The sequence below is a fragment of the Pithys albifrons genome, chromosome 9, assembly GCF_047495875.1.
Source record: "Pithys albifrons albifrons isolate INPA30051 chromosome 9, PitAlb_v1, whole genome shotgun sequence".
Classification (NCBI taxonomy): Eukaryota; Metazoa; Chordata; class Aves; order Passeriformes; family Thamnophilidae; genus Pithys; species Pithys albifrons.
In genome coordinates, this window is record NC_092466.1 from 2,833,842 (window position 1) to 2,857,025 (window position 23,184).

The window sequence follows — 23,184 nt, forward strand, 5'->3', positions numbered from 1 at the left end:
CACAAGAATTATTTAAATCCCAACAGAAGAGGCAGCTGGAAAGATATTTACTGAATTTAAGATGCCTTTTGGTCTCTCCAGAAATTGATAATTATTGATAATTATCACTTGATAACCCAAGAGAAGTGAAGTCTCCACATAACACATGATCAAGAGATTATTTGCTATATATAAATATATTTCTATATGGGCAAGAAGTTCCCAAGAGATTATTTGTATATATATTTCTAGATGGGCAACATGTTGCTCAAAAATTATTTACTATATTTATATATGGACAATATGTTGCCAAGAGATTATTTGGACTATATAAATATATTTCTAGATGGGCAACATGTTGCCAAGAAATTATTTGGTATATATAAATATGGGCAATATGGTGCCAAGAATTATTTATTAATAATATTTATGTATTTATATAAATTGATAGAGTAAGGCAGCTCAGAGAGTTTATTTATTTATGTATTTATTCATGTATTTGTGTGTTTAAATAAATTAATAAAGGAAAAATGTTGATACCACTGTAATGGAAAGTCAGATCACCCCCAGAGTAGCATAACAAAGGAGTCAAAATAAAAATGAAATTTAGGAAAAAAAATAAGAAACAATTAAAATATGAAAGTTTTGTTTTCCCCCATGTCCATTCTAGTGGATACCAATAAGGGGAAAACAATGCAGGTTTTACTGTGCTTTGCAACTCCAAAAGGAGCAGAGCACAAACGGGAGCTGGAACCAAGAGCCCCATCCCCTCCCAGCCCAGGTGCTGCCCCTGCCACCAGGTGGCTTTGGGAAGACAAGTATTCCTCCAAAATTCCACAGAACATCCAGGGGAGAGATGCAGAGACTGAAGTGTTGAACTTTGAATTGTCTGTTCAGTCTCCCAATTTGATTTGGATTTGCTTTGATGATGCTCTGAATTGTTACTGGGTAGAACTCTTGGTAACAACCCAGGTCAGTGAAGAATCACAGAACCATAGAATGGATTGGGTTGGAAAAGACCTCTGAGATCATCCAGTCCAACCCTTGGTCCAACTCCAGTCCCTTTACCAGATCATGGCACTCAGTGCCACAGCCAAGCTCAGCTGAAAACCCTCCAGGGATGGGGAATCCACCCCCTCTCTGGACAGCCCATTCCAATCCCTGAGCACTCTCTCTGCAAAGAAGTTTTTTCTGATCTCCAACTTCAATTTCCCCTGGCAGAGCTTGAGCCCATCGTGCCCCCTTGTCCTATTGCTGAGTGCCTGGGAGAAGAGACCAACCCCCACCTGGCCAGAACTTCCCTTCAGGGAGTTCCAGACAGTGCTGAGGTCACCTCTGAGCCTCCTCTTCTCCAGGCTGAACACCCCCAGCTCCCTCAGCCTCTCCCCACAGCACTTGTGCTCCAGTCCCTTCTCCAGCCTCGTTGCTCTTCTCACTTGGGTTGGAAGAGACCTCTGAGATCATCAAGTCCAACCCTTGATCCAACCCCACTGGGATCACCAGCCCAGGGCACAGAGTGCACAGAGTGCCCTGGGCTGGATATCACAGTAGGGTTGGATCAAGACATGTTGGATTCTCTGTCCCTGGAGGTGTTTAAGAGGACACTCAGAGCCACATCCAGTCCCTTCTCCAGCCTCGTTGCTCTTCTCTGGCCCCGCTCCAGCCCCTCAATCTCTTGCCTCAACTGAGGGGCCCAGAACTGAACACAACACTCAAGGTGTGGCCTCCCCAAGGCAGAGTCCAGGGGAAGGGTCACTGCCCTGGGCCTGCTGGCCACGCTAGTTTGGATCCAGGCCAGGATCCCCTTGGCCTTCTTGGCCACCTGGGCACACTGGTGGCTCCTGTTGAGCTTCCTGTCCCTCAGTCCCCCCAGGTCCCTCTGCCTGGCTGCTCTCCAGCCACTCTGTGCCCAGCCTGGAGCGCTGCAGGGCTTGGGGTGGCCAAAGGGCAGGACCTGCACTTGGCCTTGTTGAACTTCATCCCATTGGAATCAGCCCAGGGAAAGTCAAGAGAATAAGATTACAATTATTACAATTATTATTACTATTATTACAATTATTATTACTATTTTATTACAATTATTACTACTCTTATTATTACAGGATCTCTTCCTTTGCAAACCAAATTCACTCAGCATTTTATGCCCATCTCAACCAGCACTGCCAGAACTGCTGGAAATTTGGATGGTCCCTTTACTCCAACGTGGGGGACAGTCAAAAGATGCCCATTCCAGAGCGTGCCCTGCACAGTGACCTGTGCCTGGCACAGCACAACAACAGTGAGACTCCTCCTGAACAATCCAGATTTAACTGAGGGAAAGGGGAGTTGGGAAGGGGATTAACCAGCCCCCAGTGTGTCAGTTCAGCATCATGGCATGGCCACTGGAATGACCTTGGCATGGCAAAGCTCACAGTGCTTTTCAGTGCCTTTTAGTACCTCAGCACCAAATAAAAACAGCAAAATGATGATGATTTTTATCTCCTGGAGGGAACTTTAAGCATATCTATTAGTAGGTGTCTCAGTTCAGATGGCAGAGCCAATAACTCCAAGGTCATGGGTTTGATCCCATTGCTTTGAGAGCTCCATGATCCTTGTGGGTCCCTCCCAACTCAGAATGTTCTGTGATTGCCACAAGAAGAGGAAGAGTCTGTGATAAAATACTGGCAATAAGAAGCAGGAAGTTGTAGAGCACGTTGGGACAACAAGAGCAGAGAGGTTCCATCACCCCACCCTGGTGTAAAGCTGTGGGGCCAATGGGCAAGGCAGGGCTTAGATCACTGAGTTGTGTACCAGGCTGAGGGCACTGACACCACTGGGTGCACCCCTGTCCACCTGGCCCTGTCCTACAGACCCCCACACGAGTGAGGAGGGGCCTCAGCTGAGAAGGGTGAACATCTGGAGGGTTCAAGCAGCTCCTAAGAACGAGCTGCAACTTGGTGGAGAAGATAATGGCCACAGGGCTAGAGAGCAAAAGGGCATAGAATGATGGAATCATTCAGCTTGGAGAAGACCTCCAACATCGAGTCCAACCACCCCCAGCACTGCCAAGGCCACCACTGACCATGTCCCCAGGTGCCACATCCACAGGGATTTGAAATCCCCCCACCACTGCCCTGGGCAGCTGTGCCAGGGCTGGACAGCCCCTTCCAGGAGGGAAAATAGTTCAGCTTCATGCCCAAATAAAACTTGAAAGAGGAAGCAGAAATACTTTATGTCTCATTCCAGGTGTCAGTTTAATAACAATCCTCCTCCAAAGCAGGTATGGACAAGTTTTAGCAACTTCACTGACAAAGTTGGAGAAAGTGAAAAAATGGAGGGAAAAATGTGGCTCTTGAGAAAGGGAAGAACTAAACCAAATGAAAAATCTTGAAGTGAAGTTGCTAAAACTTGTCCATACCTGCTTTGGAGGAGATATGGACAAGTTTTAGCAACTTCACTGACAAAGTTGGAGAAACTGAAAAAATGGAGGGAAAAATGTGGCTCTTGAGAAAGGGAAGAACTAAACCAAATGAAAAATCTTGAAGTGAAGAACTGCTGGAAACCCCTCAAGGATGAAAGGTGGACTTGGACACCACGAGGCCAACACACAAGTGAGCAGAACTCTCTCCCATGCTCAGATGGAGACCATCACTCTCAATGCCATCCCTTCTCTCCTGTAATTAATAATCAAGATTAACTTCCAGCAGCATGTGAAGAAAAAGAAGTGCTTTTCTTAAACTCACTTTCAATTAACAAAAGAATTCATTATCTGTGTCAGGAAGAGCCACAAAAGTTAAGCCTCAGAAAAGGGAGAAGTTCAGAGGCTGGAAGCAAACACAATGTTCTCTGCTGCCTTGCAAAACAACAAAACCTCAGTCAGAGGTATTGGAAAAGCTTTGGGAGACAAAAGACTTTATCAACCCAATTAAAGGAAGGAAATGAACATTTGCTATGATGTGATGGGAATAGAAGGAACATGATTAGGGAAGGAAGTCACTTCAGGGTATGGGGAAGAGAGAATGACCAAACAAAAAAAAATCAACATTCTGGGCAGATGAGGGGGGTGTGCTGAGCCCTGGGGATGGGTGAGGTGGGGCTGGGGCTGGGGCTGGAGATGATGGGGATGGAGATGATGGGGAGGGAGATGAAGATGAAGATGGGGATAGGGATGGGGATGATGGGAATGGAGATGATGGGGAGGGAGATGATTGATGAGGAGGGAGATGATGGGGAGGGAGATGATTGATGGGGAGGGAGATGATTGATGGGGAGGGAGATGTTTGATGGGGAGGGAGATGATGGGGAGGGAGATGATTGATGGGGAGGGAGATGATGGGGAGGGAGATGATGGGGAGGGAGACGATTGATGGGGAGGGAGATGATGGGGATGGAGATGATGGGGAGGGAGATGATGGGGAGGGAGATGATGGGGAGGGAGATGATTGATGGGGAGGGAGATGATTGATGGGGAGGGAGATGATTGATGGGGAGGGAGATGATTGATGGGGAGGGAGATGATTGATGGGGAGGGAGATGATTGATGGGGAGGGAGATGATTGATGGGGAGGGAGATGATGGGGAGGGAGATGATGGGGAGGGAGATGATGGGGAGGGAGACGATTGATGGGGAGGGAGACGATTGATGGGGAGGGAGATGATGGGGATGGAGATGATGGGGAGGGAGATGATGGGGAGGGATGGAGATGATGGGAATGGCTCCAAGTACATCTGCTGCTTTCTGTTGTATGTTTGGTTCTTTCAGGAAGGGGTTGTCCTCTTATTCTGTGTTTAGAGCTCCCATAGAATCACAGACTGGTTTGGGTTGGAAGGACCTAAAAGATCATCCATCCCCTGCCATGGGCAGGGACACCTCCCACCAGCCCAGGCTGCTCCAAGCCCTGTCCAACCTGGCCTGGGACACTCCCAGGGATGGGGCAGCCACAGCTTCTCTGGCCACCTGTGCCAGGGCCTGCCCACCCTCCCAGCCAGGAATTCCTTCCCAATATCCCACCTATCCCTGCCCTCTGGCAGTGGGAAGCCATTCCCTGTGTCCTGTCCCTCCATGCCCTGTCCCAAGTCCCTCTCCAGCAATCCTGGAGTTCTCCAGGATGCAGCAGAAGGACTTGCACAGCCACAACTGGGATGTTCAGTAAAAGAGCTGAACCACCAAAGTGCCATCGTGTCACCAAGAGCTCACTCAGGGCTGGATGAGGGTCCACTGGGACACATGAACTCTTCCCTCCCACCTCCTTGGCCCTGGCAAGGCTTTGGCTGGAATATTGATCAGCTGAAACCACCTTCCCTCAAGAGTGGCACCAAAACATGGGAGAGGGATCAGCTGAGAGAAGCAGGAGGGCAGGAGATGGAGGAAACCACAGCAGAGGCTGCACATGAGGAAATACAGGTCACAAAGGGCAGAAACACTCAAAAACCCAACCCAAAAAAAGGTTAAACAAATACCTGTGACCTGCTTGGGTACATTCCCCCTTCCTGCCTCAAGCAGAAATAATTCCTCCAGTCATTCCCCCAGTCAGTGCATCCAGGAAAATGCTCCATGAAATAACTCCAATTGCAACTCCTGACTTGGGGTATTCTCCTGTTCCTGATCATTATTCCCTTCCCCAGGCCCAGAGGTGGTTTAATTGCTCTGTGGATTCAGAGACTGCCCCACCAAACAGTGCCAAAATTAATGGTTTGCTGCTGCAGTTTTCCAAAAGGTCCTTTTTTCCCTCCAAACAACCTCCCTGACTCCAGGAGGCTGAGAACATACATCAAATCCTGCCTTCCAGCGGCAATTGCAAATGAAGAAGGGACAAAGGGATCCCATTTATAAAGGGAACAGGAGCCTCTGTGCCAAACAACTCATTTTTTCCCTCTTTCTCAGGCACAGTCGTTTTTTATCCCACCATTCTCTCTCCTAATTAGTCAAGTGCCCTGATTTGCTCAAGTTTAAAAATATTCTGTGCCCCATTTTCTTTCCCTCAGCTTCTCACGTTGTTTAAACAATATTTGCCAGAGCTGAAGGAGCCGAGGAAAGGTGTCTGCAGGAAACTCTGACATCAGGTAACACCCCCCTCCCAACTGCTCTGCAGGAATAACACAGAGAGAGATTCCAAAAGTAGAAATATTTTACAATTTGTGCCATTTCTTACATGATTTAGTTAGTTCAAGTAGGCAGCAATTTGGATTTACACAGTATGGATGAGAAACAACAGAAACTATGAATGTCCTTCCCAGGAATTTTTCCTTAAAAACATCAAAAAATAAGGGGAAAGAAGAACCAAATGACCTCCCTCATGACAGAATAATTATCTAAACAAGAATACACAGATCCAGCTACAAATCGTTTCAGTTTAGCTGATAATTCAATAAAAGAGAGGGAATTTGGAGGGAGGTTCCAAAGGGCACTATTCTGATGGCATTTCATTTAGGAGGAGGATGATGAAAGCTGAATTACAGCTCCCTCAGCTGCTCCAGCCCCTTCCCAGCCCCATTCCCTCCTCTCCAGCCCCTCCATGTCCTTCTTGTCCTGAGGGGCCTCCCAGGGTCTCACCAGTAAATGGAAGTCAAAGCCACTAAAATGAGTAAGTCTGAAGGTATCCCCACACTTTCTCCTTTCCCAAATTTCCTCTCTCTTTTCTTTTCTGGTCACTCAGACAATCCCAGAACAACCTGAGCTGGGAAGGACCCACAAGGACCATCCAGTCCAACCCTCAGCCCTGCCCAGGACCATCCCCAGGAGTCACACCCTGTGCCCCAGAGCATCATCCAAACCCTCCTGGAGCTCTGAGAGCCTTGGGGCTGTGCCCACTGCCCTGGGGTGCCTGGGCAGTGCCCACCACCCTCTGGGGAAGGACCTTTCCCTGAGATCCCACCTGACCCTGCCCTGGCACAGCTCCAGCCATTCCCTGGGTGCTGTCCCTGCCCTGGCACAGCTCCACCCATTCCCTGGGTGCTGTCCCTGCCCTGGCACAGCTCCAGCCATTCCCTGGGTGCTGTCCCTGCCCTGGCACAGCTCCAGCCATGCCCTGGGTGCTGTCCCTGCCCTGGCACAGCTCCAGCCATTCCCTGGGTGCTGTCCCTGCCCTGGCACAGCTCCAGCCATTCCCTGGGTGCTGTCCCTGCCCTGGCACAGCTCCAGCCATTCTCTGGGTGCTGTCCCTGCCCTGGCACAGCTCCAGCCACTCCCTGGGTGCTGTCCCTGCCCTGGCACAGCTCCAGCCACTCCCTGGGTGCTGTCCCTGCCCTGGCACAGCTCCAGCCATTCCCTGGGTGCTGTCCCTGCCCTGGCCCAGCTCCAGCCATTCCCTGGGTGCTGTCCCTGCCCTGGCACAGCTCCAGCCATTCCCTGGGGGCTGTCCCTGCCCTGGCACAGCTCCAGCCATTCCCTGGGTGCTGTCCCTGTCACACAGAGCAGAGCTCAGTGCCTGCCCCTCCTCTGCCCCTCCCGAGGAAGTTGTCCCTGCACTGAGGTGTCCCCTCAGTCTCCTCCTCTCCAGCTGGACACACCAAGTGCCCTCAGTGCCCTCATCACCCTCCAGACCTGAGAACTGCCCAGCCCAAATGTTCATTTTACCCTTCTTCATATTCACACTTTCTCTCCAGTCCCTCCCTTTTTCCTCCTTGAAAAAAACAATTTAAAAAGTGTTTAAAAGCCTCCTTGCAATATCCTCTAATTCAGGAGGCTAAAGAGCAGTCAAAACTTAAAACACAAAAAAAAAGGAAACAAAAGAGAAACTAAATCCTTGATCATTTGCTGCCTTTTGAATTCCAATTCCTGGGCTCAGGATGATAATAGCACCAAGTAATCCCAAAGAAGACTTGCTACTAAATACTCCCATTAGCATAATCTCCTCCTAAACCGACTCCACACCAGCCCAGGTGCTCCATGTCCCTTGATTAACTTATTTTCTAATAAATATTGCAGAACCAGCTTTAGCATATTATCTATAATCACTGATAGCTCTTCCCTCATTTATATTCCGGGCTAGGCCTCCTCCAAAACAATGGGGACAGAGGAATGAAAAATAACTCTGTGTTACCAACTGCTGAAGGACAAACTTGTGGGCTGCCTACCAATAACCAGCTCTGGGCAAGAGCCACAGGGGAGAGTGGAACACAAAAAGGTGGAGCAGCTCCAGGGATGTGTCCAGGGGGGCTTTGAGCTTCTCCATGGATGGAGACCCACCTGGATCTGTCACTCAGGAATCCTCAAGAAAAAGAATTTTATCCTTCTCCATAAATTCTTGAAGTCTTTGCTAATGTTTAATCAGAATTGTACTAACTTTGTATTTTATATTAATTTTGATTTTGGCTTGAACCTTAAGTTTCTGACCACGCAGAGCTTTAGACAAAGAGGAATTTAACCCTGTAAGCTGAACTTTAAGAAATAAACCAAAGCCTTGTTTAGATTAAAGGCTGAGCTGTAAGAAATAAATCAGAAAACCTGTCCAGGTTGAGGCTTGAAGCTGTAATATGGTTTAGTTAAGAGGAAATAAAGAGCTGCAGAGATATTAGACCTGTTAAAAGTCACCCAAAATATCCTGCTTAAAATTCACCCCAAATATCCTGCTTAAAATTCACCCCAAATATCCTCCTTAACTCTGGGGAGGGGTTATCAGTTATAACTAAGCAGTGATAAAAGTCAGTCTAAATATCCTGTTTAACTCTGGGGAGGGGTTATCAGGTATAACTAAGCAGTGATAAAAGTCAATCTAAATATCCTGTTTAACTCTGGGGAGGGGTTATCAATTATAACTAAATAGTGATAAAAGTCCATCTAAATATTCTGTTTAACTCTGGGGAGGGGTTATCAGTTATAACTAAATAGTGATAAAAGTCCATCTAAATATTCTGTTTAACTCTGGGGAGGGGTTATCAGTTATAACTAAATAGTGATAAAAGTCCATCTAAATATTCTGTTTAACTCTGGGGAGGGGTTATCAGTTATAACTAAGCAGTGATAAAAGTCCATCTAAATATTCTGTTTAACTCTGGGGAGGGGTTCCCACTTGTAACTAAGTCTATAAACCTGGAAACACAAAACTCTCTTGGAACATCTTTGGTGGAATTCTCCTCCCCGTGTTCCCAGTGCTGAATAAAAGGAATTATTTTGTTCTGTTCTATTGGATTTGATTGTTTCTTACCTCCCCTGCCTGGCCTTGCTCTCTTCCTTCCTCCACTGCTTTCCTGGGGTTTAAAGTTTAGATCCTGGATGACTCTGAGTGCAGCAAAGAAGCAGCTTTAGATTTCTAACCCCTTTTTTCCAAAGCCCCAGTAAAGTTTGTCTCCTGAAATTCAGACTAAGATACAACCCCAGCCATGGGTAGAACCTTCTGCACTAAATTTAACCACCTGGAGGATTTTATGGCAGAGCAATAAAAGCTCAGCAATAGAGTTTTCTAATGGAAATGCTGGAAGACAATTTAATTCAATAACACCTATTGAAGAGGGCAGAATTACTCCTGCACTACCCAAAAGTGAATATCCTAAAGGAAGAAGAGTTACTGAATTCAAAGAGACTGTTTTTGTTATGGTAGTTGGCAAAAACTTGTAAGAAATCTTATAATATAAAACCAATGGAATTCATTGCAGGGCTGCTGGAGGAACCTCTGAAATCAGGGGAGAATTAGGCAGTTTTCATTGGCAGGTGCTGCTCAAGGAAATGCAAGAAGTCTTTGCTGTGGTAAAGATATCACCACTTTCTCCTCTGGAAAGATCACAGAATGGGTTGGGTTGGAAGGGACCTTAAAGATCATCCTGACAGGAGGTTGTAGCCAGGTGGGGATTGGTCTCTTCTCTCAGGCAACCAACAGCAGGACAAGAGGGCACAGCTTGAGCTCTGCCAGGGGAGGGTTAGGTTGGATATCAGGAAGAAATTCTTTGCAGAGTGCTCAGGCATTGGAATGGGCTGCCCAGAGAGGGGGTGGATTCTCCATCCCTGGAGGTTTTTAAGGTAAGACTGGATGTGGCCCTGAGTGCCCTGATCTGGTGATCAAAGTGGGGTTGGACCAAGGGTTGGACTTGATGATCTCAGAGGTCTCTTTCAACCCAGCTGATTTCATGATTCTGTGATTTCATCCCACCCCTGCCATGGACAGGGACACCTCCCACCAGCCCAGGCTGCTCCAAGCCCTGTCCAGCCTGGCCTGGGACACTCCCAGGGATGGGGCAGCCACAGCTTCTCTGCCCAACCCTCGTGACCTGACTTGTCATCTTAGTTCTTGTTTCCAGTTGCTCTCACAAGGGAACTCAGCCAGTTTTTGCAGAGGTACAAATCAATAAAGCAGAAGATGATTTTTCCCAGTGCTCTCCACAGAAACATCCAGTCTGGAAAGAGGAATAATTACACGAGAAGTAATTCATGGGCAGGGTGGGAAAGGATGGCACAGACAAATTCTCCTGCCATGCACCAAAGTTCTGAGTGAATTTGGCAAAATGTTGCCAACCACTGGACAATGACTCCCAGTCTGCAGCACAGGAACCCCCCTTGCCTCCTGCTGAGGGCACTGCCCACTGTCCCCTCCCCATTGCCATGGAAACCTGGAGGTGATTAAGGCTCCTTTAGCTAATTATGGGGGAAGGACCTTGTCCTGAGATCCAACCTGTCCCTGCCCTGGCACAGCTCCAGCCCTTCCCTGGGTGCTGTCCCTGCCCTGGCACAGCTCCAGCCATTCCCTGGGTGCTGTCCCTGCCCTGGCACAGCTCCAGCCATTCCCTGGGTGCTGTCCCTGCCCTGGAACAGCTCCAGCCATTCCCTGGGCGCTGTCCCTGCCCTGGCACAGCTCCAGCCCTTCCCTGGGCGCTGTCCCTGCCCTGGCACAGCTCCAGCCATTCCCTGGGTGCTGTCCCTGCCCTGACACAGCTCCAGCCCTTCCCTGGGTGCTGCCCCTGCCCTGGCACAGCTCCAGCCATTCCCTGGGTGCTCTCCCTGCCCTGGCACAGCTCCAGCCATTCCCTGGGCCCTGTCCCTGCCCTGGCACAGCTCCAGCCATTCCCTGGGTGCTCTCCCTGCCCTGGCACAGCTCCAGCCATTCCCTGGGCCCTGTCCCTGCCCTGACACAGCTCCAGCCATTCCCTGGGTGCTCTCCCTGCCCTGGCACAGCTCCAGCCATTCCCTGGGCCCTGTCCCTGCCCTGGCACAGCTCCAGCCATTCCCTGGGTCCTGTCCCTGCCCTGGCACAGCTCCAGCCGTTCCCTGGGCGCTGCCCCTGCCCTGGCACAGCTCCAGCCATTCCCTGGGCCCTGTCCCTGCCCTGGCACAGCTCCAGCCATTCCCTGGGTGCTGTCCCTGCCCTGGCACAGCTCCAGCCATTCCCTGGGCCCTGTCCCTGCCCTGCTGCATTTCAAATTCTTTGGCATTTTCATCAGCCTTGCAATCAGTTGGGAAGACAACTGCAGCTGCCTAAACCAACAACATAAAACTCCTTGGAGGAGAATCCCAGTTTTTCCTGCAGGTATTTAATTTATTCAATTCCATCAAGGAATATCAATGAGGAAAAAGAAAGTGATGTGCAGATGGAAGAAGGTGTCCAAAGGTTCCTGGATCACCTCCTCAGTGCTGGGGTGGGATCAGATGGTCATTCAAGTCCCTCTAACCCAAACCAGGGGGTGGGATCACATGGTCATTAAGGTCCCTCCATCCCAAACCAGGGGGTGGGATCACATGGTCATTAAGGTCCCTCCATCCCAAACCAGGGGGTGGGACAGATGGTCATTAAGGTCCCTCCAAACCCAAACCAGGGGGATGGAACAGATGGTCATTAAGGTCCCTCCAACCCAAACCAGGGGGTGGGATCAGATGGTCATTAAGGTCCCTCCATCCCAAACCAGGGGGTGGGATCAAATGGTCATTAAGGTCCCTCCAACCCAAACCAGGGGGTGGGATCAGATGGTCATTAAGGTCCCTCCAACCCAAACCAGGGGGTGGGATCAGATGGTCATTAAGGTCCCTCTAACCCAACCCAACCCATCCTGTGACTCTGCAATCACATTCTCTGCAATTCCTTTTATGCAATACTTTAATTCCATTCCGTCTGTTAATCCCAAGGAAGCTCTTTAAGCTACTAAATTATGCCAGAAGGATAAAGGGGTTTTAAAGCTACAGGAAACTGGGCAGCTTTTGAAATACAAACAGGAGTTTAGGGCTAAAATTTCCTTTCTCAGAGCTCTGTGAGTCAGAGCAATAAGCTACAGTGGCTCTCCTATGGTCAATCCTCACCTTCCCCAGGCAGAGCCACAGAAAAGTTTCTTTAATGTGGCCACAGCAGTAAATGCATCTCCAAAACTGTGTAAGGTCTGTTTGATTGGAATTTGGAAATCCTCCTGATGTGGGAAGTTCGTGAGCCCAGCAGCACCAGTGGACACCAGCACAGTGGAGCTCCACCAGTCCCACAGTGCAAGGAGGAGCCAGGGAAGTGAGTTCAGGCAGGGAATGGATTTCTGAGCCCCACAAGGACAAGCCACTCAATGCCCTCCCAAAAATCTCCGGGCTCATCTTCCTGCACTGGGTCAAAGGACAGTTGGGCAAAGGGCCCACAGAGCATTTATGCACCATTTATGCTCCTTTTATGTTCTCCCCTGGCCTGAATTGCACAGTTTGGCTACGTCTAAATGGATAATTTATGGTGCCAATGGCACTGTGAGCCAGCAGCCTCTCTTGGAGGGACTGCAATCATTTTATGGGCTCAAATAAGCAAAAAAAATGAAGTGGGGAAAAATTCAGATGAGCCCCAATAGGAGATTTTCTCACCCAGGAAATAACACCTAAACCAAATGTTCATGTTGACTTTTTTCAACCACAGAGTTGACTTTTTTCATGTTTGTGCACAAAGTAACACCTAAAGGTGCCCTTGTCTTACACTGCTTAACCTCAGAGAACCATCATGGATTGTTTGGGTTGGAAGGACCCCAAAGCCCACCCAGTGCCACCCCTGCCATGGGCAGGGACACCTCCCACCAGCCCAGGGTGCTCCAAGCCCTGTCCAACCTGGCCTGGGACACTCCCAGGGATTGGGCAGCCACAGCTTCTCTGGGCACCTGTGCCAGGGCCTGCCCACCCTCCCAGCCAGGAATTTCTCCCTCATATCTAATTTTCCAGTATGTTACTTTCAAAAAAAAATCAATTTTTAAAAAAATTTTAAATAAAACAATGAATATGGAATGTAGAGACTGACAGGGAAGGTTTTAAGGGAAATCATTAATGCAATCCCTGGAAGGGAAGAGATGAGTAGAAGCTGAACAGAGTTGGAAGGGATGGAGACACACAGTCAAGTCTGAGTATAAAAACCAGAATTATTTGCTTGCCTGACGGAAAGGACCAAACACCAAGGAGCAAAAAGAGTATTTATAGCACCAAACCCCACCAACTTGGACTTCTCTCTTTGGTGATTTGTCCGCTAAAAAGTTCCTAGAGGAGCACAGGTCATAAAGTCAAAGAACCCCAGACTGGTTTGGGTTGGAAGGGACCTTAAAGCCCACCCAGTGTCACCATGGGCGGGGACACCTCCCACTGTTCCAGGCTGCTCAAACCTCACCATTCCAGGCCAGCTGTGCCTCACATTGCACCAAACCAACCCACAGCTTGCTCCGTCCTTGCCTTGCACTGAGCTCTGAGCAGGAACCCCCTCGTGGGGCTGGGCAGCACTGGCGGGAGGAACATTCCAGATGGGAGGGGTGCAGGGACTAAGCAAGCTGGGACTGAGCTGAGCGGGGTGCAGGGACTTACCAAGCTGGGACTGAGCTGAGCGGGGTGCAGGGACTTACCAAGCTGGGACTGAGCTGAGCGGGGTGCAGGGACTTACCAAGCTGGGACTGAGCTGAGCAGGATGAAAGGACTAACCAAGCTAGGACTGAGCTGAGCGGGATGCAGGGACTAACCAAGCTGGGACTGAGCTGAGCGGGATGCAGGGACTAACCAAGCTGGGACTGAGCTGAGCGGAATGCAGGGACTTACCAAGCTGGGACTGAGCTGAGCGGGGTGCAGGGGCTAAGCCCAGCTGCTGGGACTGAGCTGAGCAGGATGCAGGGACTAAGCCCAGCTGCTGGGACTGAGCTGAGCAGGATGCAGGGACTAACCAAGCTGGGACTGAGCTGAGCAGGATGCAGGGACTAAGCCCAGCTGCTGGCACTGAGCTGAGCAGGATGCAGGGACTAAGCCCAGCTGCTGGGACTGAGCTGAGCAGGATGCAGGGACTAACCAAGCTGGGACTGAGCTGAGCAGGATGCAGGGACTAAGCCCAGCTGCTGGGACTGAGCTGAGCAGGATGCAGGGACTAAGCCCAGCTGCTGGCACTGAGCTGAGCAGGATGCAGGGACTAAGCCCAGCTGCTGGGACTGAGCTGAGCGGGATGCAGGGACTAACCAAACTGGGACTGAGCTGAGCAGGATGCAGGGACTAACCAAGCTGGGACTGAGCTGAGCAGGATGCAGGGACTAACCAAGCTGGGACTGAGCTGAGCAGAGTGCAGGGACTAACCAAGCTGGGACTGAGCTGAGCGGGGTGCAGGGGCTAACCAAGATGGGACTGAGCTGAGTGGGTACAGGGACTAACCAAGCTGGGACTGAGCTGAGCGGGCTGCAGGGACTAACCAAGCTGGGACTGAGCTGAGCGGGATGCAGGGACTAACCAAGCTGGGACTGAGCTGAGCGGGGTGCAGGGACTAACCAAGCTGGGACTGAGCTGAGCGGGATGCAAGGACTAACCAAGCTGGGACTGAGCTGAGCGGGGTGCAGGGACTAACCAAGCTGGGACTGAGCTGAGCGGGGTGCAGGGGCTAACCAAGATGGGACTGAGCTGAGTGGGATGCAGGGACTAACCAAGCTGGGACTGAGCTGAGAAGGATGCAGGGACTAAGCCCAGCTGCTGGGACTGAGCTGAGCGGGATGCAGGGACTAACCAAGCTGGGACTGAGCTGAGTGAGGTGCAGGGACTAACCAAGCTGGGACTGAGCTGAGCAGGGTGCAGGGACTAACCAAGCTGGGACTGAGCTGAGCAGGGTGCAGGGACTAAGCCCAGCTGCTGGGACTGAGCTGAGCAGGATGCAGGGACTAAGCCCAGCTGCTGGGACTGAGCTGAGCGGGATGCAGGGACTAACCAAGCTGGGACTGAGCTGAGTGAGGTGCAGGGACTAACCAAGCTGGGACTGAGCTGAGCAGGGTGCAGGGACTAAGCCCAGCTGCTGGGACTGAGCTGAGCGGGATGCAAGGACTAACCAAGCTGGGACTGAGCTGAGCAGGATGCAGGGACTAAGCCCAGCTGCTGGGACTGAGCTGAGCAGGATGCAGGGACTAAGCCCAGCTGCTGGCACTGAGCTGAGCAGGATGCAGGGACTAAGCCCAGCTGCTGGCACTGAGCTGAGCAGGATGCAGGGACTAAGCCCAGCTGCTGGGACTGAGCTGAGCAGGATGCAGGGACTAAGCCCAGCTGCTGGCACTGAGCTGAGCAGGATGCAGGGACAAAGCCCAGCTGCTGGCACTGAGCTGAGCAGGATGCAGGGACTAAGCCCAGCTGCTGGGACTGAGCTGAGCGGGATGCAGGGACTAAGCCCAGCTGCTGGGGCTGAGCTGAGCAGGATGCAGGGACTAAGCCCAGCTGCTGGCACTGCCGTGACTCATGAAGGGCAAGAAAAAAATCAGCTTTTTGAGTGAATATTGATCAGATCTGCCAGAACTTCCAAGTCCATCTGCAGCAGATATTCTGGGAATCCTGGCAACAGCCAGAAGCTCTGGGAGGCCAGCCCTGCTCATCTGGGGGGTTCAGCAGAGGTTCATGTAGGGTAAAAAGCACAGTTTGCTGGATATTGTCCCATATTATCCTGGCAGACACATCAAAGGCAGAATGGCACACACAGGTTGTCTGGATTTTATGTCATTTCAGCCTTAACATCAGCAACACCAAAAACTGATACCCAAAAGATACTAAGAGTGAGATTAAGATCTTTTAAGTATTTTCCTTTTTCTCTGCCTTTATTGGAAAGAGTGTTCTCTCCCCCTTGCTGTGTTAATTTAAATTTGACTGGGGAAACAGTGAAAGGGTTTTATTATCTTTTTTTTTTAATCTTTATTTACCTAAATATTTAATTTGCTAGATTGAACTGGGAACTTCTCACTGTATTCAAAGTCAGACATTCCTCTGTCCCCACACAGAGCACAGAAAGGTACAAATGAGCCTCAAAACTTGTGATTAGAGGAGATTATTGACTGGTGACACCACTCGAGTGATGTTCCTGCAATGGGAAATAAGTTCCTTTATGGACCTTCACTCAGCAACACCCAAAAACTGATACCCAAAAGATACTAAGAGTCAGATTAAGATCTTTTAAGTATTTTCCTTTTTCTCTGCCTTTATTGGAAAGAGTGTTCTCTCCCCCTTGCTGTGTATGTTAATTTAAATTTGACTGGGGAAACAGTGAAAGGGTTTATTATTTTTTTTAATCTTTATTTACCTAAATATTTAATTTGCTACATTGAACTGGGAACTTCTCACTGTATTCAAAGTCAGACATTCCTCTGTCCCCACACAGAGCACAGAAAGGTACAAATGAGCCTCAAAACTTGTGATTAGAGGAGATTATTGACTGGTGACACCACTCGAGTGCTGTTCCTGCAATGGGAAATAAGTTCCTTTATGGACCTGGGGAAAACAGTATAGGGATTTTATTATCTTTTTTTTTAATCTTTATTTACCTAAATATTTAATTTGCTAGATTGAACTGGGAACTTCTCACTGTATTCAAAGTCAGACATTCCTCTGCCCCACACAGAGCACAGAAAGGTACAAATCAGCCTCAAAACTTGTGATTAGAGGAGATTATTGACTGGTGACACCACTCGAGTGCTGTTCCTGCAATGGGAAATAAGTTCCTTTATGGACCTTCACTCAGCAACACCAAAAACTGATACCCAAAAGATACTAAGAGTCAGATTAAGATCTTTGCCCAATATTTTATGTATTTTCCTTTTTCTCTGCTTTATTGGAATAAGTATTTTCTCCCCTTTGCTGTGTTAATTTAAATTTGACTGGGGAAACAGTGAAAGGGTTTCTAAGTGTTTTATTATCTTTTTTTTTAATCTTTATTTACCTAAATATTTAATTTGCTAGATTGAACTGGGAACTTCTCACTGTATTCAAAGTCAGACATTCCTCTGCCCCACACAGAGCACAGAAAGGTACAAATCAGCCTCAAAACTTGTGATTAGAAGAGATTATTGACTGGTGACACCACTCGAGTGCTGTTCCTGCAATGGGAAATAAGTTCCTTTATGGACCTTCACTCAGCAACACCCAAAAACTGATACCCAAAAGATACTAAGAGTCAGATTAAGATCTTTTAAGTATTTTCCTTTTTCTCTGCTTTATTGGAATAAGTATTTTCTCCCCTTTGCTGTGTTAATTTAAATTTGACTGGGGAAAACAGTGTAAGGGTTTTTAAGTGTTTTATTATCTTTTTTTTTAATCTTTATTTACCTAAATATTTAATTTGCTACATTGAACTGGGAACTTCTCACTGTATTCAAAGTCAGACATTCCTCTGCCCCACACAGAGCACAGAATGAGCCTCAAAACTTGTGATTAGAGGAGATTATTGACTGATGACACCACTCGAGTGCTGTTCCTGCAATGGGAAATAAGTTCCTTCACTCAAATGTTTTAATTCATGACAAAATGATAATATTTTCCTTCCCAAGGCATCATCAAATGTTTAAGAACAACTAAAACCAGAGAAATAGAGACCTCCTGAGTTCTGGCTCCTCGAATGCTGACATTTCCATCAGAAATTGCCTGATTTGCTTTATAGGAAAGTTGTTGACTCCCAGCTGGGGCCACAAACCCTGCCCAGAGTCTCTCACCTCTCCTGGAATGAGAGAAAACCAACCACCACTGATGTGGTTTCATCAACACCTCAGCCCACACGCCCTCGTTAGCAGAGCCTCATTAAAAACCCTTCCATTAAAAACACCACGTGCCAGCCCAGCTGACAAATAAGTGTGATTTTCTCTGTTGCCACAGCAGGATAATTTAATTGGACAGAATTACAACCAACTCGTGGTCCAAATTAACCCTACATGGATTATTTCTGCAAGGGACCATCTTAATTGCAATTACACATCCAGGGACCAACGCGGTGCTTGGGGCTTAATTGGGACACGGGATAACGAATGGGCTTTAAATTAGTCAAAAAAGTAAATATTAGTCTGTGACAAATTGTAATTACTGGATGATCACAGCTGTTTAAATGAACCTCTGCCAAGGAGCTCTTGGGTGTGGTGAGCACAGAGTTCCTGGGGAAGTTGGGGTGACATTTGGTTTCCTTCAAAATGACTTAAAAACACCTTTACAGGGACAGGGCTGGAAATCTTAAGAACATTTTAGTCCCTTGATTTGCCTGAATTAATGACAGCAGGAACATCAGTCAGGCAGGCAGATGTTGCACCTGGAGACGTGGGTAGGGTCATAGAACCATAGAATGGATTGGGTTGGAAAAGACCTCCAAGATCATCAAGTCCAACCCTTGATCCAACCCTACTGTGATCACCAGCCCAGGGCACAGAGTGCCCTGGGCTGGTGATCACAGTGGGGTTGGATCAAGACATGGTGGATTCTCACTCAGTGCCACATCCAGAGAATGGATTGGGTTGGAAAAACCCTTGGTCCAACTCCAGTCCCTTTACCAGATCATGGCACTCAGTGCCACGGCCAAGCTCAGCTGAAAAACCTCCAGGGATGGGGAATCCACCCCCTCTCTGGGCAGCCCATTCCAATCCCTGAGCACTCTCTCTGCAAAGAATTATTTTCTGTTCTCCAACTTCAATTTCCCCTGGCAGAGCTTGAGCCCATCGTGCCCCCTTGTCCTATTGCTGAGTATCTTGGGAATCAGCTCCAAGACTAAAGGGAAGAGAACCTTTAAGGGAAACTGAAATAATCCAAATTGCAGCCTTACTAATCAGAGAAACAAGGAATTAGAGAATTGTTTAGGTTGCAAAAGACCTCTGAGATCATCAAGTCCAACCATCAACCAGCACCACAACCATGGTCACCACTAACCAAGGCCTCAAGTGCCACCTCCACGTGTTTTTTGAGCACTTCCAGGGATGGAAATTCCACCATTGCCCTGGACAGAATGTTCCAATGCTGGACAACCCTTTCCAGGAAGGAATATTTCCTGATGTCCACCTGGCCCAGCCTGAGGCCGTGCCCTCTCCTCCTGTCCCTGTGTCCTGGAGCAGAACCTGACCCCCACCCTGGCTCCCCGCTCCTGGCAGGGATTGCAGAACCAGAAGGTGCCCCCTGAGCCTCCTCTTCTCCAGGCTGAGCCCCCTCCCAGCTCCCTCAGCTGCTCCAGCCCCTTCCCAGCTCCATTCACTGCCCTGGACACCCTCCAGCCCCTCAGTGTTTCCCTTGCAGAGTTGGGAGATGTCCCACCAAGGGAGGGCAGAGCTCTGGCTGAGGTGGAACCAAAAGGGAGCTGAATGTCTCTGAAACATCAACCCTTTTGTACCCGCCCCACTTTGTCCATCAGAAGATGTTAATGAGAAGCAAAGGACTTTCCCTGTTAAAAGCCCTGCCCTGCACTTGATTTTCCTGCCCTCCTGCCCTCAGGTGAAAGCTGGAAATCACAAATCCAAGGCCAGCTGGTGTTAATCCTGGAACAGGAAAACGCTGGCATGAGGATGCACAGACAAAACACAAGGTCTTCGTGTTTTGTCTTTTTATTTTTTGGTGTTAGAGAATAAATAAAACTTCATTCATTCAGCTGGAACTGCAAAGGTAATTTCACTGCTGCCTCTGACAGGAGCTGAAAGTTCATTTTCTCATTCCTTAAGGAGTCTCAGCCCCCAAAAGGGGGGTGTGATCGATCATGCTGAGCAGCCCAGCTGTGCCTCCCTCCCTCCTCTGCAGCTGAGCTCACGCCCTCCTGCTTTGCTGTGCAGAGGGGTTGATGGACACTGCCCACAGACCCAGACAGGATCATTGCACGGACTGGGGCAGGGCAGGGACAGAACTTGTGAGGCTCCTCAGCCAAGGGGAGTGTCATCAAAGCCTGGTGGGCCTGGGCTGAGAAGCCTGTGGGTGCTGCCAGCCCAGTGCAAGGCTCTGCTGGGCATAAAACTATAGAATCAAAGAATGGGTTGGGTTGGAAGGATCTTAAAGCCCATCCAGTGCCACCCCTGCCATGGGCAGGGACACCTCCCACCAGCCCAGGCTGCTCCAAGCCCTGTCCAACCTGGCCTGGGACACTCCCAGGGATGGGGCAGCCACAGCTTCTCTGCCCACCCTGTGCCAGGGCCTGCCCACCCTCCCAGCCAGCAATTCCTTCCCAATATCCCACCTATCCCTGCCCTCTGGCAGTGGAAAGCCATCCCCTGTGTCCTGTCCCTCCATCCCTTGTCCCCAGTCCCTCTCCAGCTCTCCAGGAGCCCCTCTGGGCACTGGAAGGGGCTCTTCAGGACTCCCTGGAGCCTTCTCTTCTCCAGGTGACGCCCCCCAGCTGTCCCAGCCCGTCCCAGAGCAGAGGGGTCCAGCCCTGGAGCATCTCCAGGGTCTCCTCTGGACTCATTCCAACAGGTTCCCCATGTTTAACTATCACACATCAGGCAACCACCCACCCAAAGAACTCCAAAGATTTAAACTCATACTCAGCTGCCACTCTGGGGAAATGCCTGCAGGGGCTCCCCGTGGCATCTCCTGCAGCTGGGAGAAATAAAACCCTATTCCTGAGCCCCCTCCCCACTGATGCCACCCCCTGGCCCAGCCTGGGGGCTGCCCTGCCCCTGCCAGCTGCCCCCTGTGCCCCTCCATGAGCCAAAGCATGTGTGGAAGGTGGGCACTGTAAATGGATTTTAAAAAATCAGGATGATAAATGTCTAAAATAATCACATCCAAGCTCCAGCTGCCTCAAGCAGGCAGTGTCCCACCACCCTCATGCTCCTGCACACACAGCACCCCTCTCTGCAGGGAACCACCTCCAGCCTGGCAAAGCAGCCACGGAGACTTGGAGGGAAGCAGGGAAGAAGCTTGACTGTGTAACATTTATTTCAAATTAATTTTCTGCCATCCAGCTACAGCAGTTCATTTTTCCTCCTGGATGGGATCTAATAAGACCTAATAGGTGATAAATCAGTTTCCTGGTTTAGGGCACTGAGGAACTGCAGTGATAAGTTCTGCTGGACCAGGAAGGTCTCCAGTGCTCTGTTCCACAACAAACAGGGCATTAAACAGCCTTAAATCACGAGGCTGTCCCTTCCTCAGCTCTGTGGCCACTCCTGAGGCTGGGGAATTTCACAATGAGAAATCATCTTTTGCAGCAAACTGTGGAGCTGCAAGCAAAGCAATTTAAAAAGCGTTTTAGCAGAGTGTGGTGCCTCCATCCTGCTCCTGTTACAAATGACTGGGCTGCAAAAGGCACAGCTCACATAATACAAATGGCTTATCACATTATCAGGATGGGAACAGATAGAACAGTTGTTTCCTGTCAACAAATCCATTCCAAACTAACAGCAAAAGGGGATTATTTACTCGGCATCCATTCATCCCCACTCATTTGGCACAGTGTTATTAACACTGAAGCTTTCCATGCAGAACACTCCAATTCTTGGGGTGATTTGATAATGCAACACATGTTTGCTGATCCATCGTTTTACAGGAGGAAGGTGAGCAATTCTCTGTGCTCACAACCCAGCCCAGCTCTCCATGGCAAAGTCACAGAATCAGAATCACAGAATCACAGAATGGATTGGGTTGGAAAAGACCTCCAAGATCATCAAGTCCAACCCTTGGTCCAACTCCAGTCCCTTTACCAGATCATGGCACTCAGTGCCACGGCCAAGCTCAGCTGAAAAACCTCCAGGGATGGGGAATCCACCCCCTCTCTGGGCAGCCCATTCCAATCCCTGAGCACTCTCTCTGCAAAGAATTTCTTTCTGCTCTCCAACTTCAATTTCCCCTGGCAGAGCTTGAGCCCATCGTGCCCCCTTGTCCTATTGCTGAGTGCCTGGGAGAAGAGACCAACCCCCACCTGGCCACAACTTCCCTTCAGGCAGTTCCAGACAGTGCTGAGGTCACCTCTGAGCCTCCTCTTCTCCAGGCTGAACACCCCCAGCTCCCTCAGCCTCTCCCCACAGCACTTGTGCTCCAGTCCCTTCTCCAGCCTCGTTGCTCTTCTCACTTGGGTTGGAAGAGACCTCTGAGATCATCAAGTCCAACCCTTGATCCAACCCTACTGTGATCACCAGCCCAGGGCACAGAGTGCACAGAGTGCCCTGGGCTGGTGATCACAGCGGGGTTGGATCAAGACATGGTGGATTCTCACTCAATGCCACATCCATAGAATCACAGAATGGATTGGGTTGGAAAAGACCTCTGAGATCATCGAGTCCAACCCTTGGTCCAACTCCAGTCCCTTTACCAGATCATGGCACTCAGTGCCACGGCCAAGCTCAGCTGAAAAACCTCCAGGAATGGGGAATCCATCCCCTCTCTGGGCAGCCCATTCCAATCCCTGAGCACTCTCTCTGCAAAGAAGTTTTTTCTGCTCTCCAACTTCAATTTCCCCTGGCAGAGCTTGAGCCCATCGTGCCCCCTTGTCCTATTGCTGAGTGTCCAGGCAGCCCAACAGCAGCTCTGCAGAAAGTCTGGATGAGGATGATGTTTGTTATCCCTGGACCTACAACCTGCACTCCAAAGGCTTTTTTTCTAAGCTTACAAGTTAAGTTCACTTGTGTTCTAAGTTCACAAGGCTGTAGGAAGGTTCTGCAAACAGAAGAGGCTCCAACCCTTCACCTTCTCCCTGTCCCTGCCCTGGAGCTCAAGGCAAAGAGGTTCATCAGAGCACTCACCTCAGTCAACATGACTGGGGCTAACTCAGTTTATTTGAGTTGTGCAAACCCATCTGAGCTCTCTGGGCCTCAGTCAGTGGGAATATTTACACAAGGTGCTTTTCTCAGCAAGATTCTGGAAGTGAAAACCTTCAGCAGGAATTTGGGGATCAGGGAGGACCCTTGCACAGTCCAGAGAGGAGGAGGCTCTGGGGAGAACTCAGAGGCCCTTTGGAATACCTGAAGGTGCTCCAGGAGAGCTGGAGAGGGACTGGGGACAAGGGATGGAGGGACAGGACACAGGGAATGGCTTCCCACTGCCAGAGGGCAGGGATGGGTGGGATATTGGGAAGGAATTCCTGGCTGGGAGGGTGGGCAGGCCCTGGCACAGGTGCCCAGAGCAGCTGTGGC

The 23,184-nt window shown here is 49.6% G+C and overlaps 1 protein-coding gene across 2 annotated transcripts in view; it reads right to left on the reverse strand.

Moving 5' to 3' along the window:
- DOCK1 (dedicator of cytokinesis 1) overlaps positions 1–23,184 on the reverse strand; it is a 359,613-nt gene that overhangs the window by 115,521 nt on the left and 220,908 nt on the right. The window lies entirely within an intron of this gene.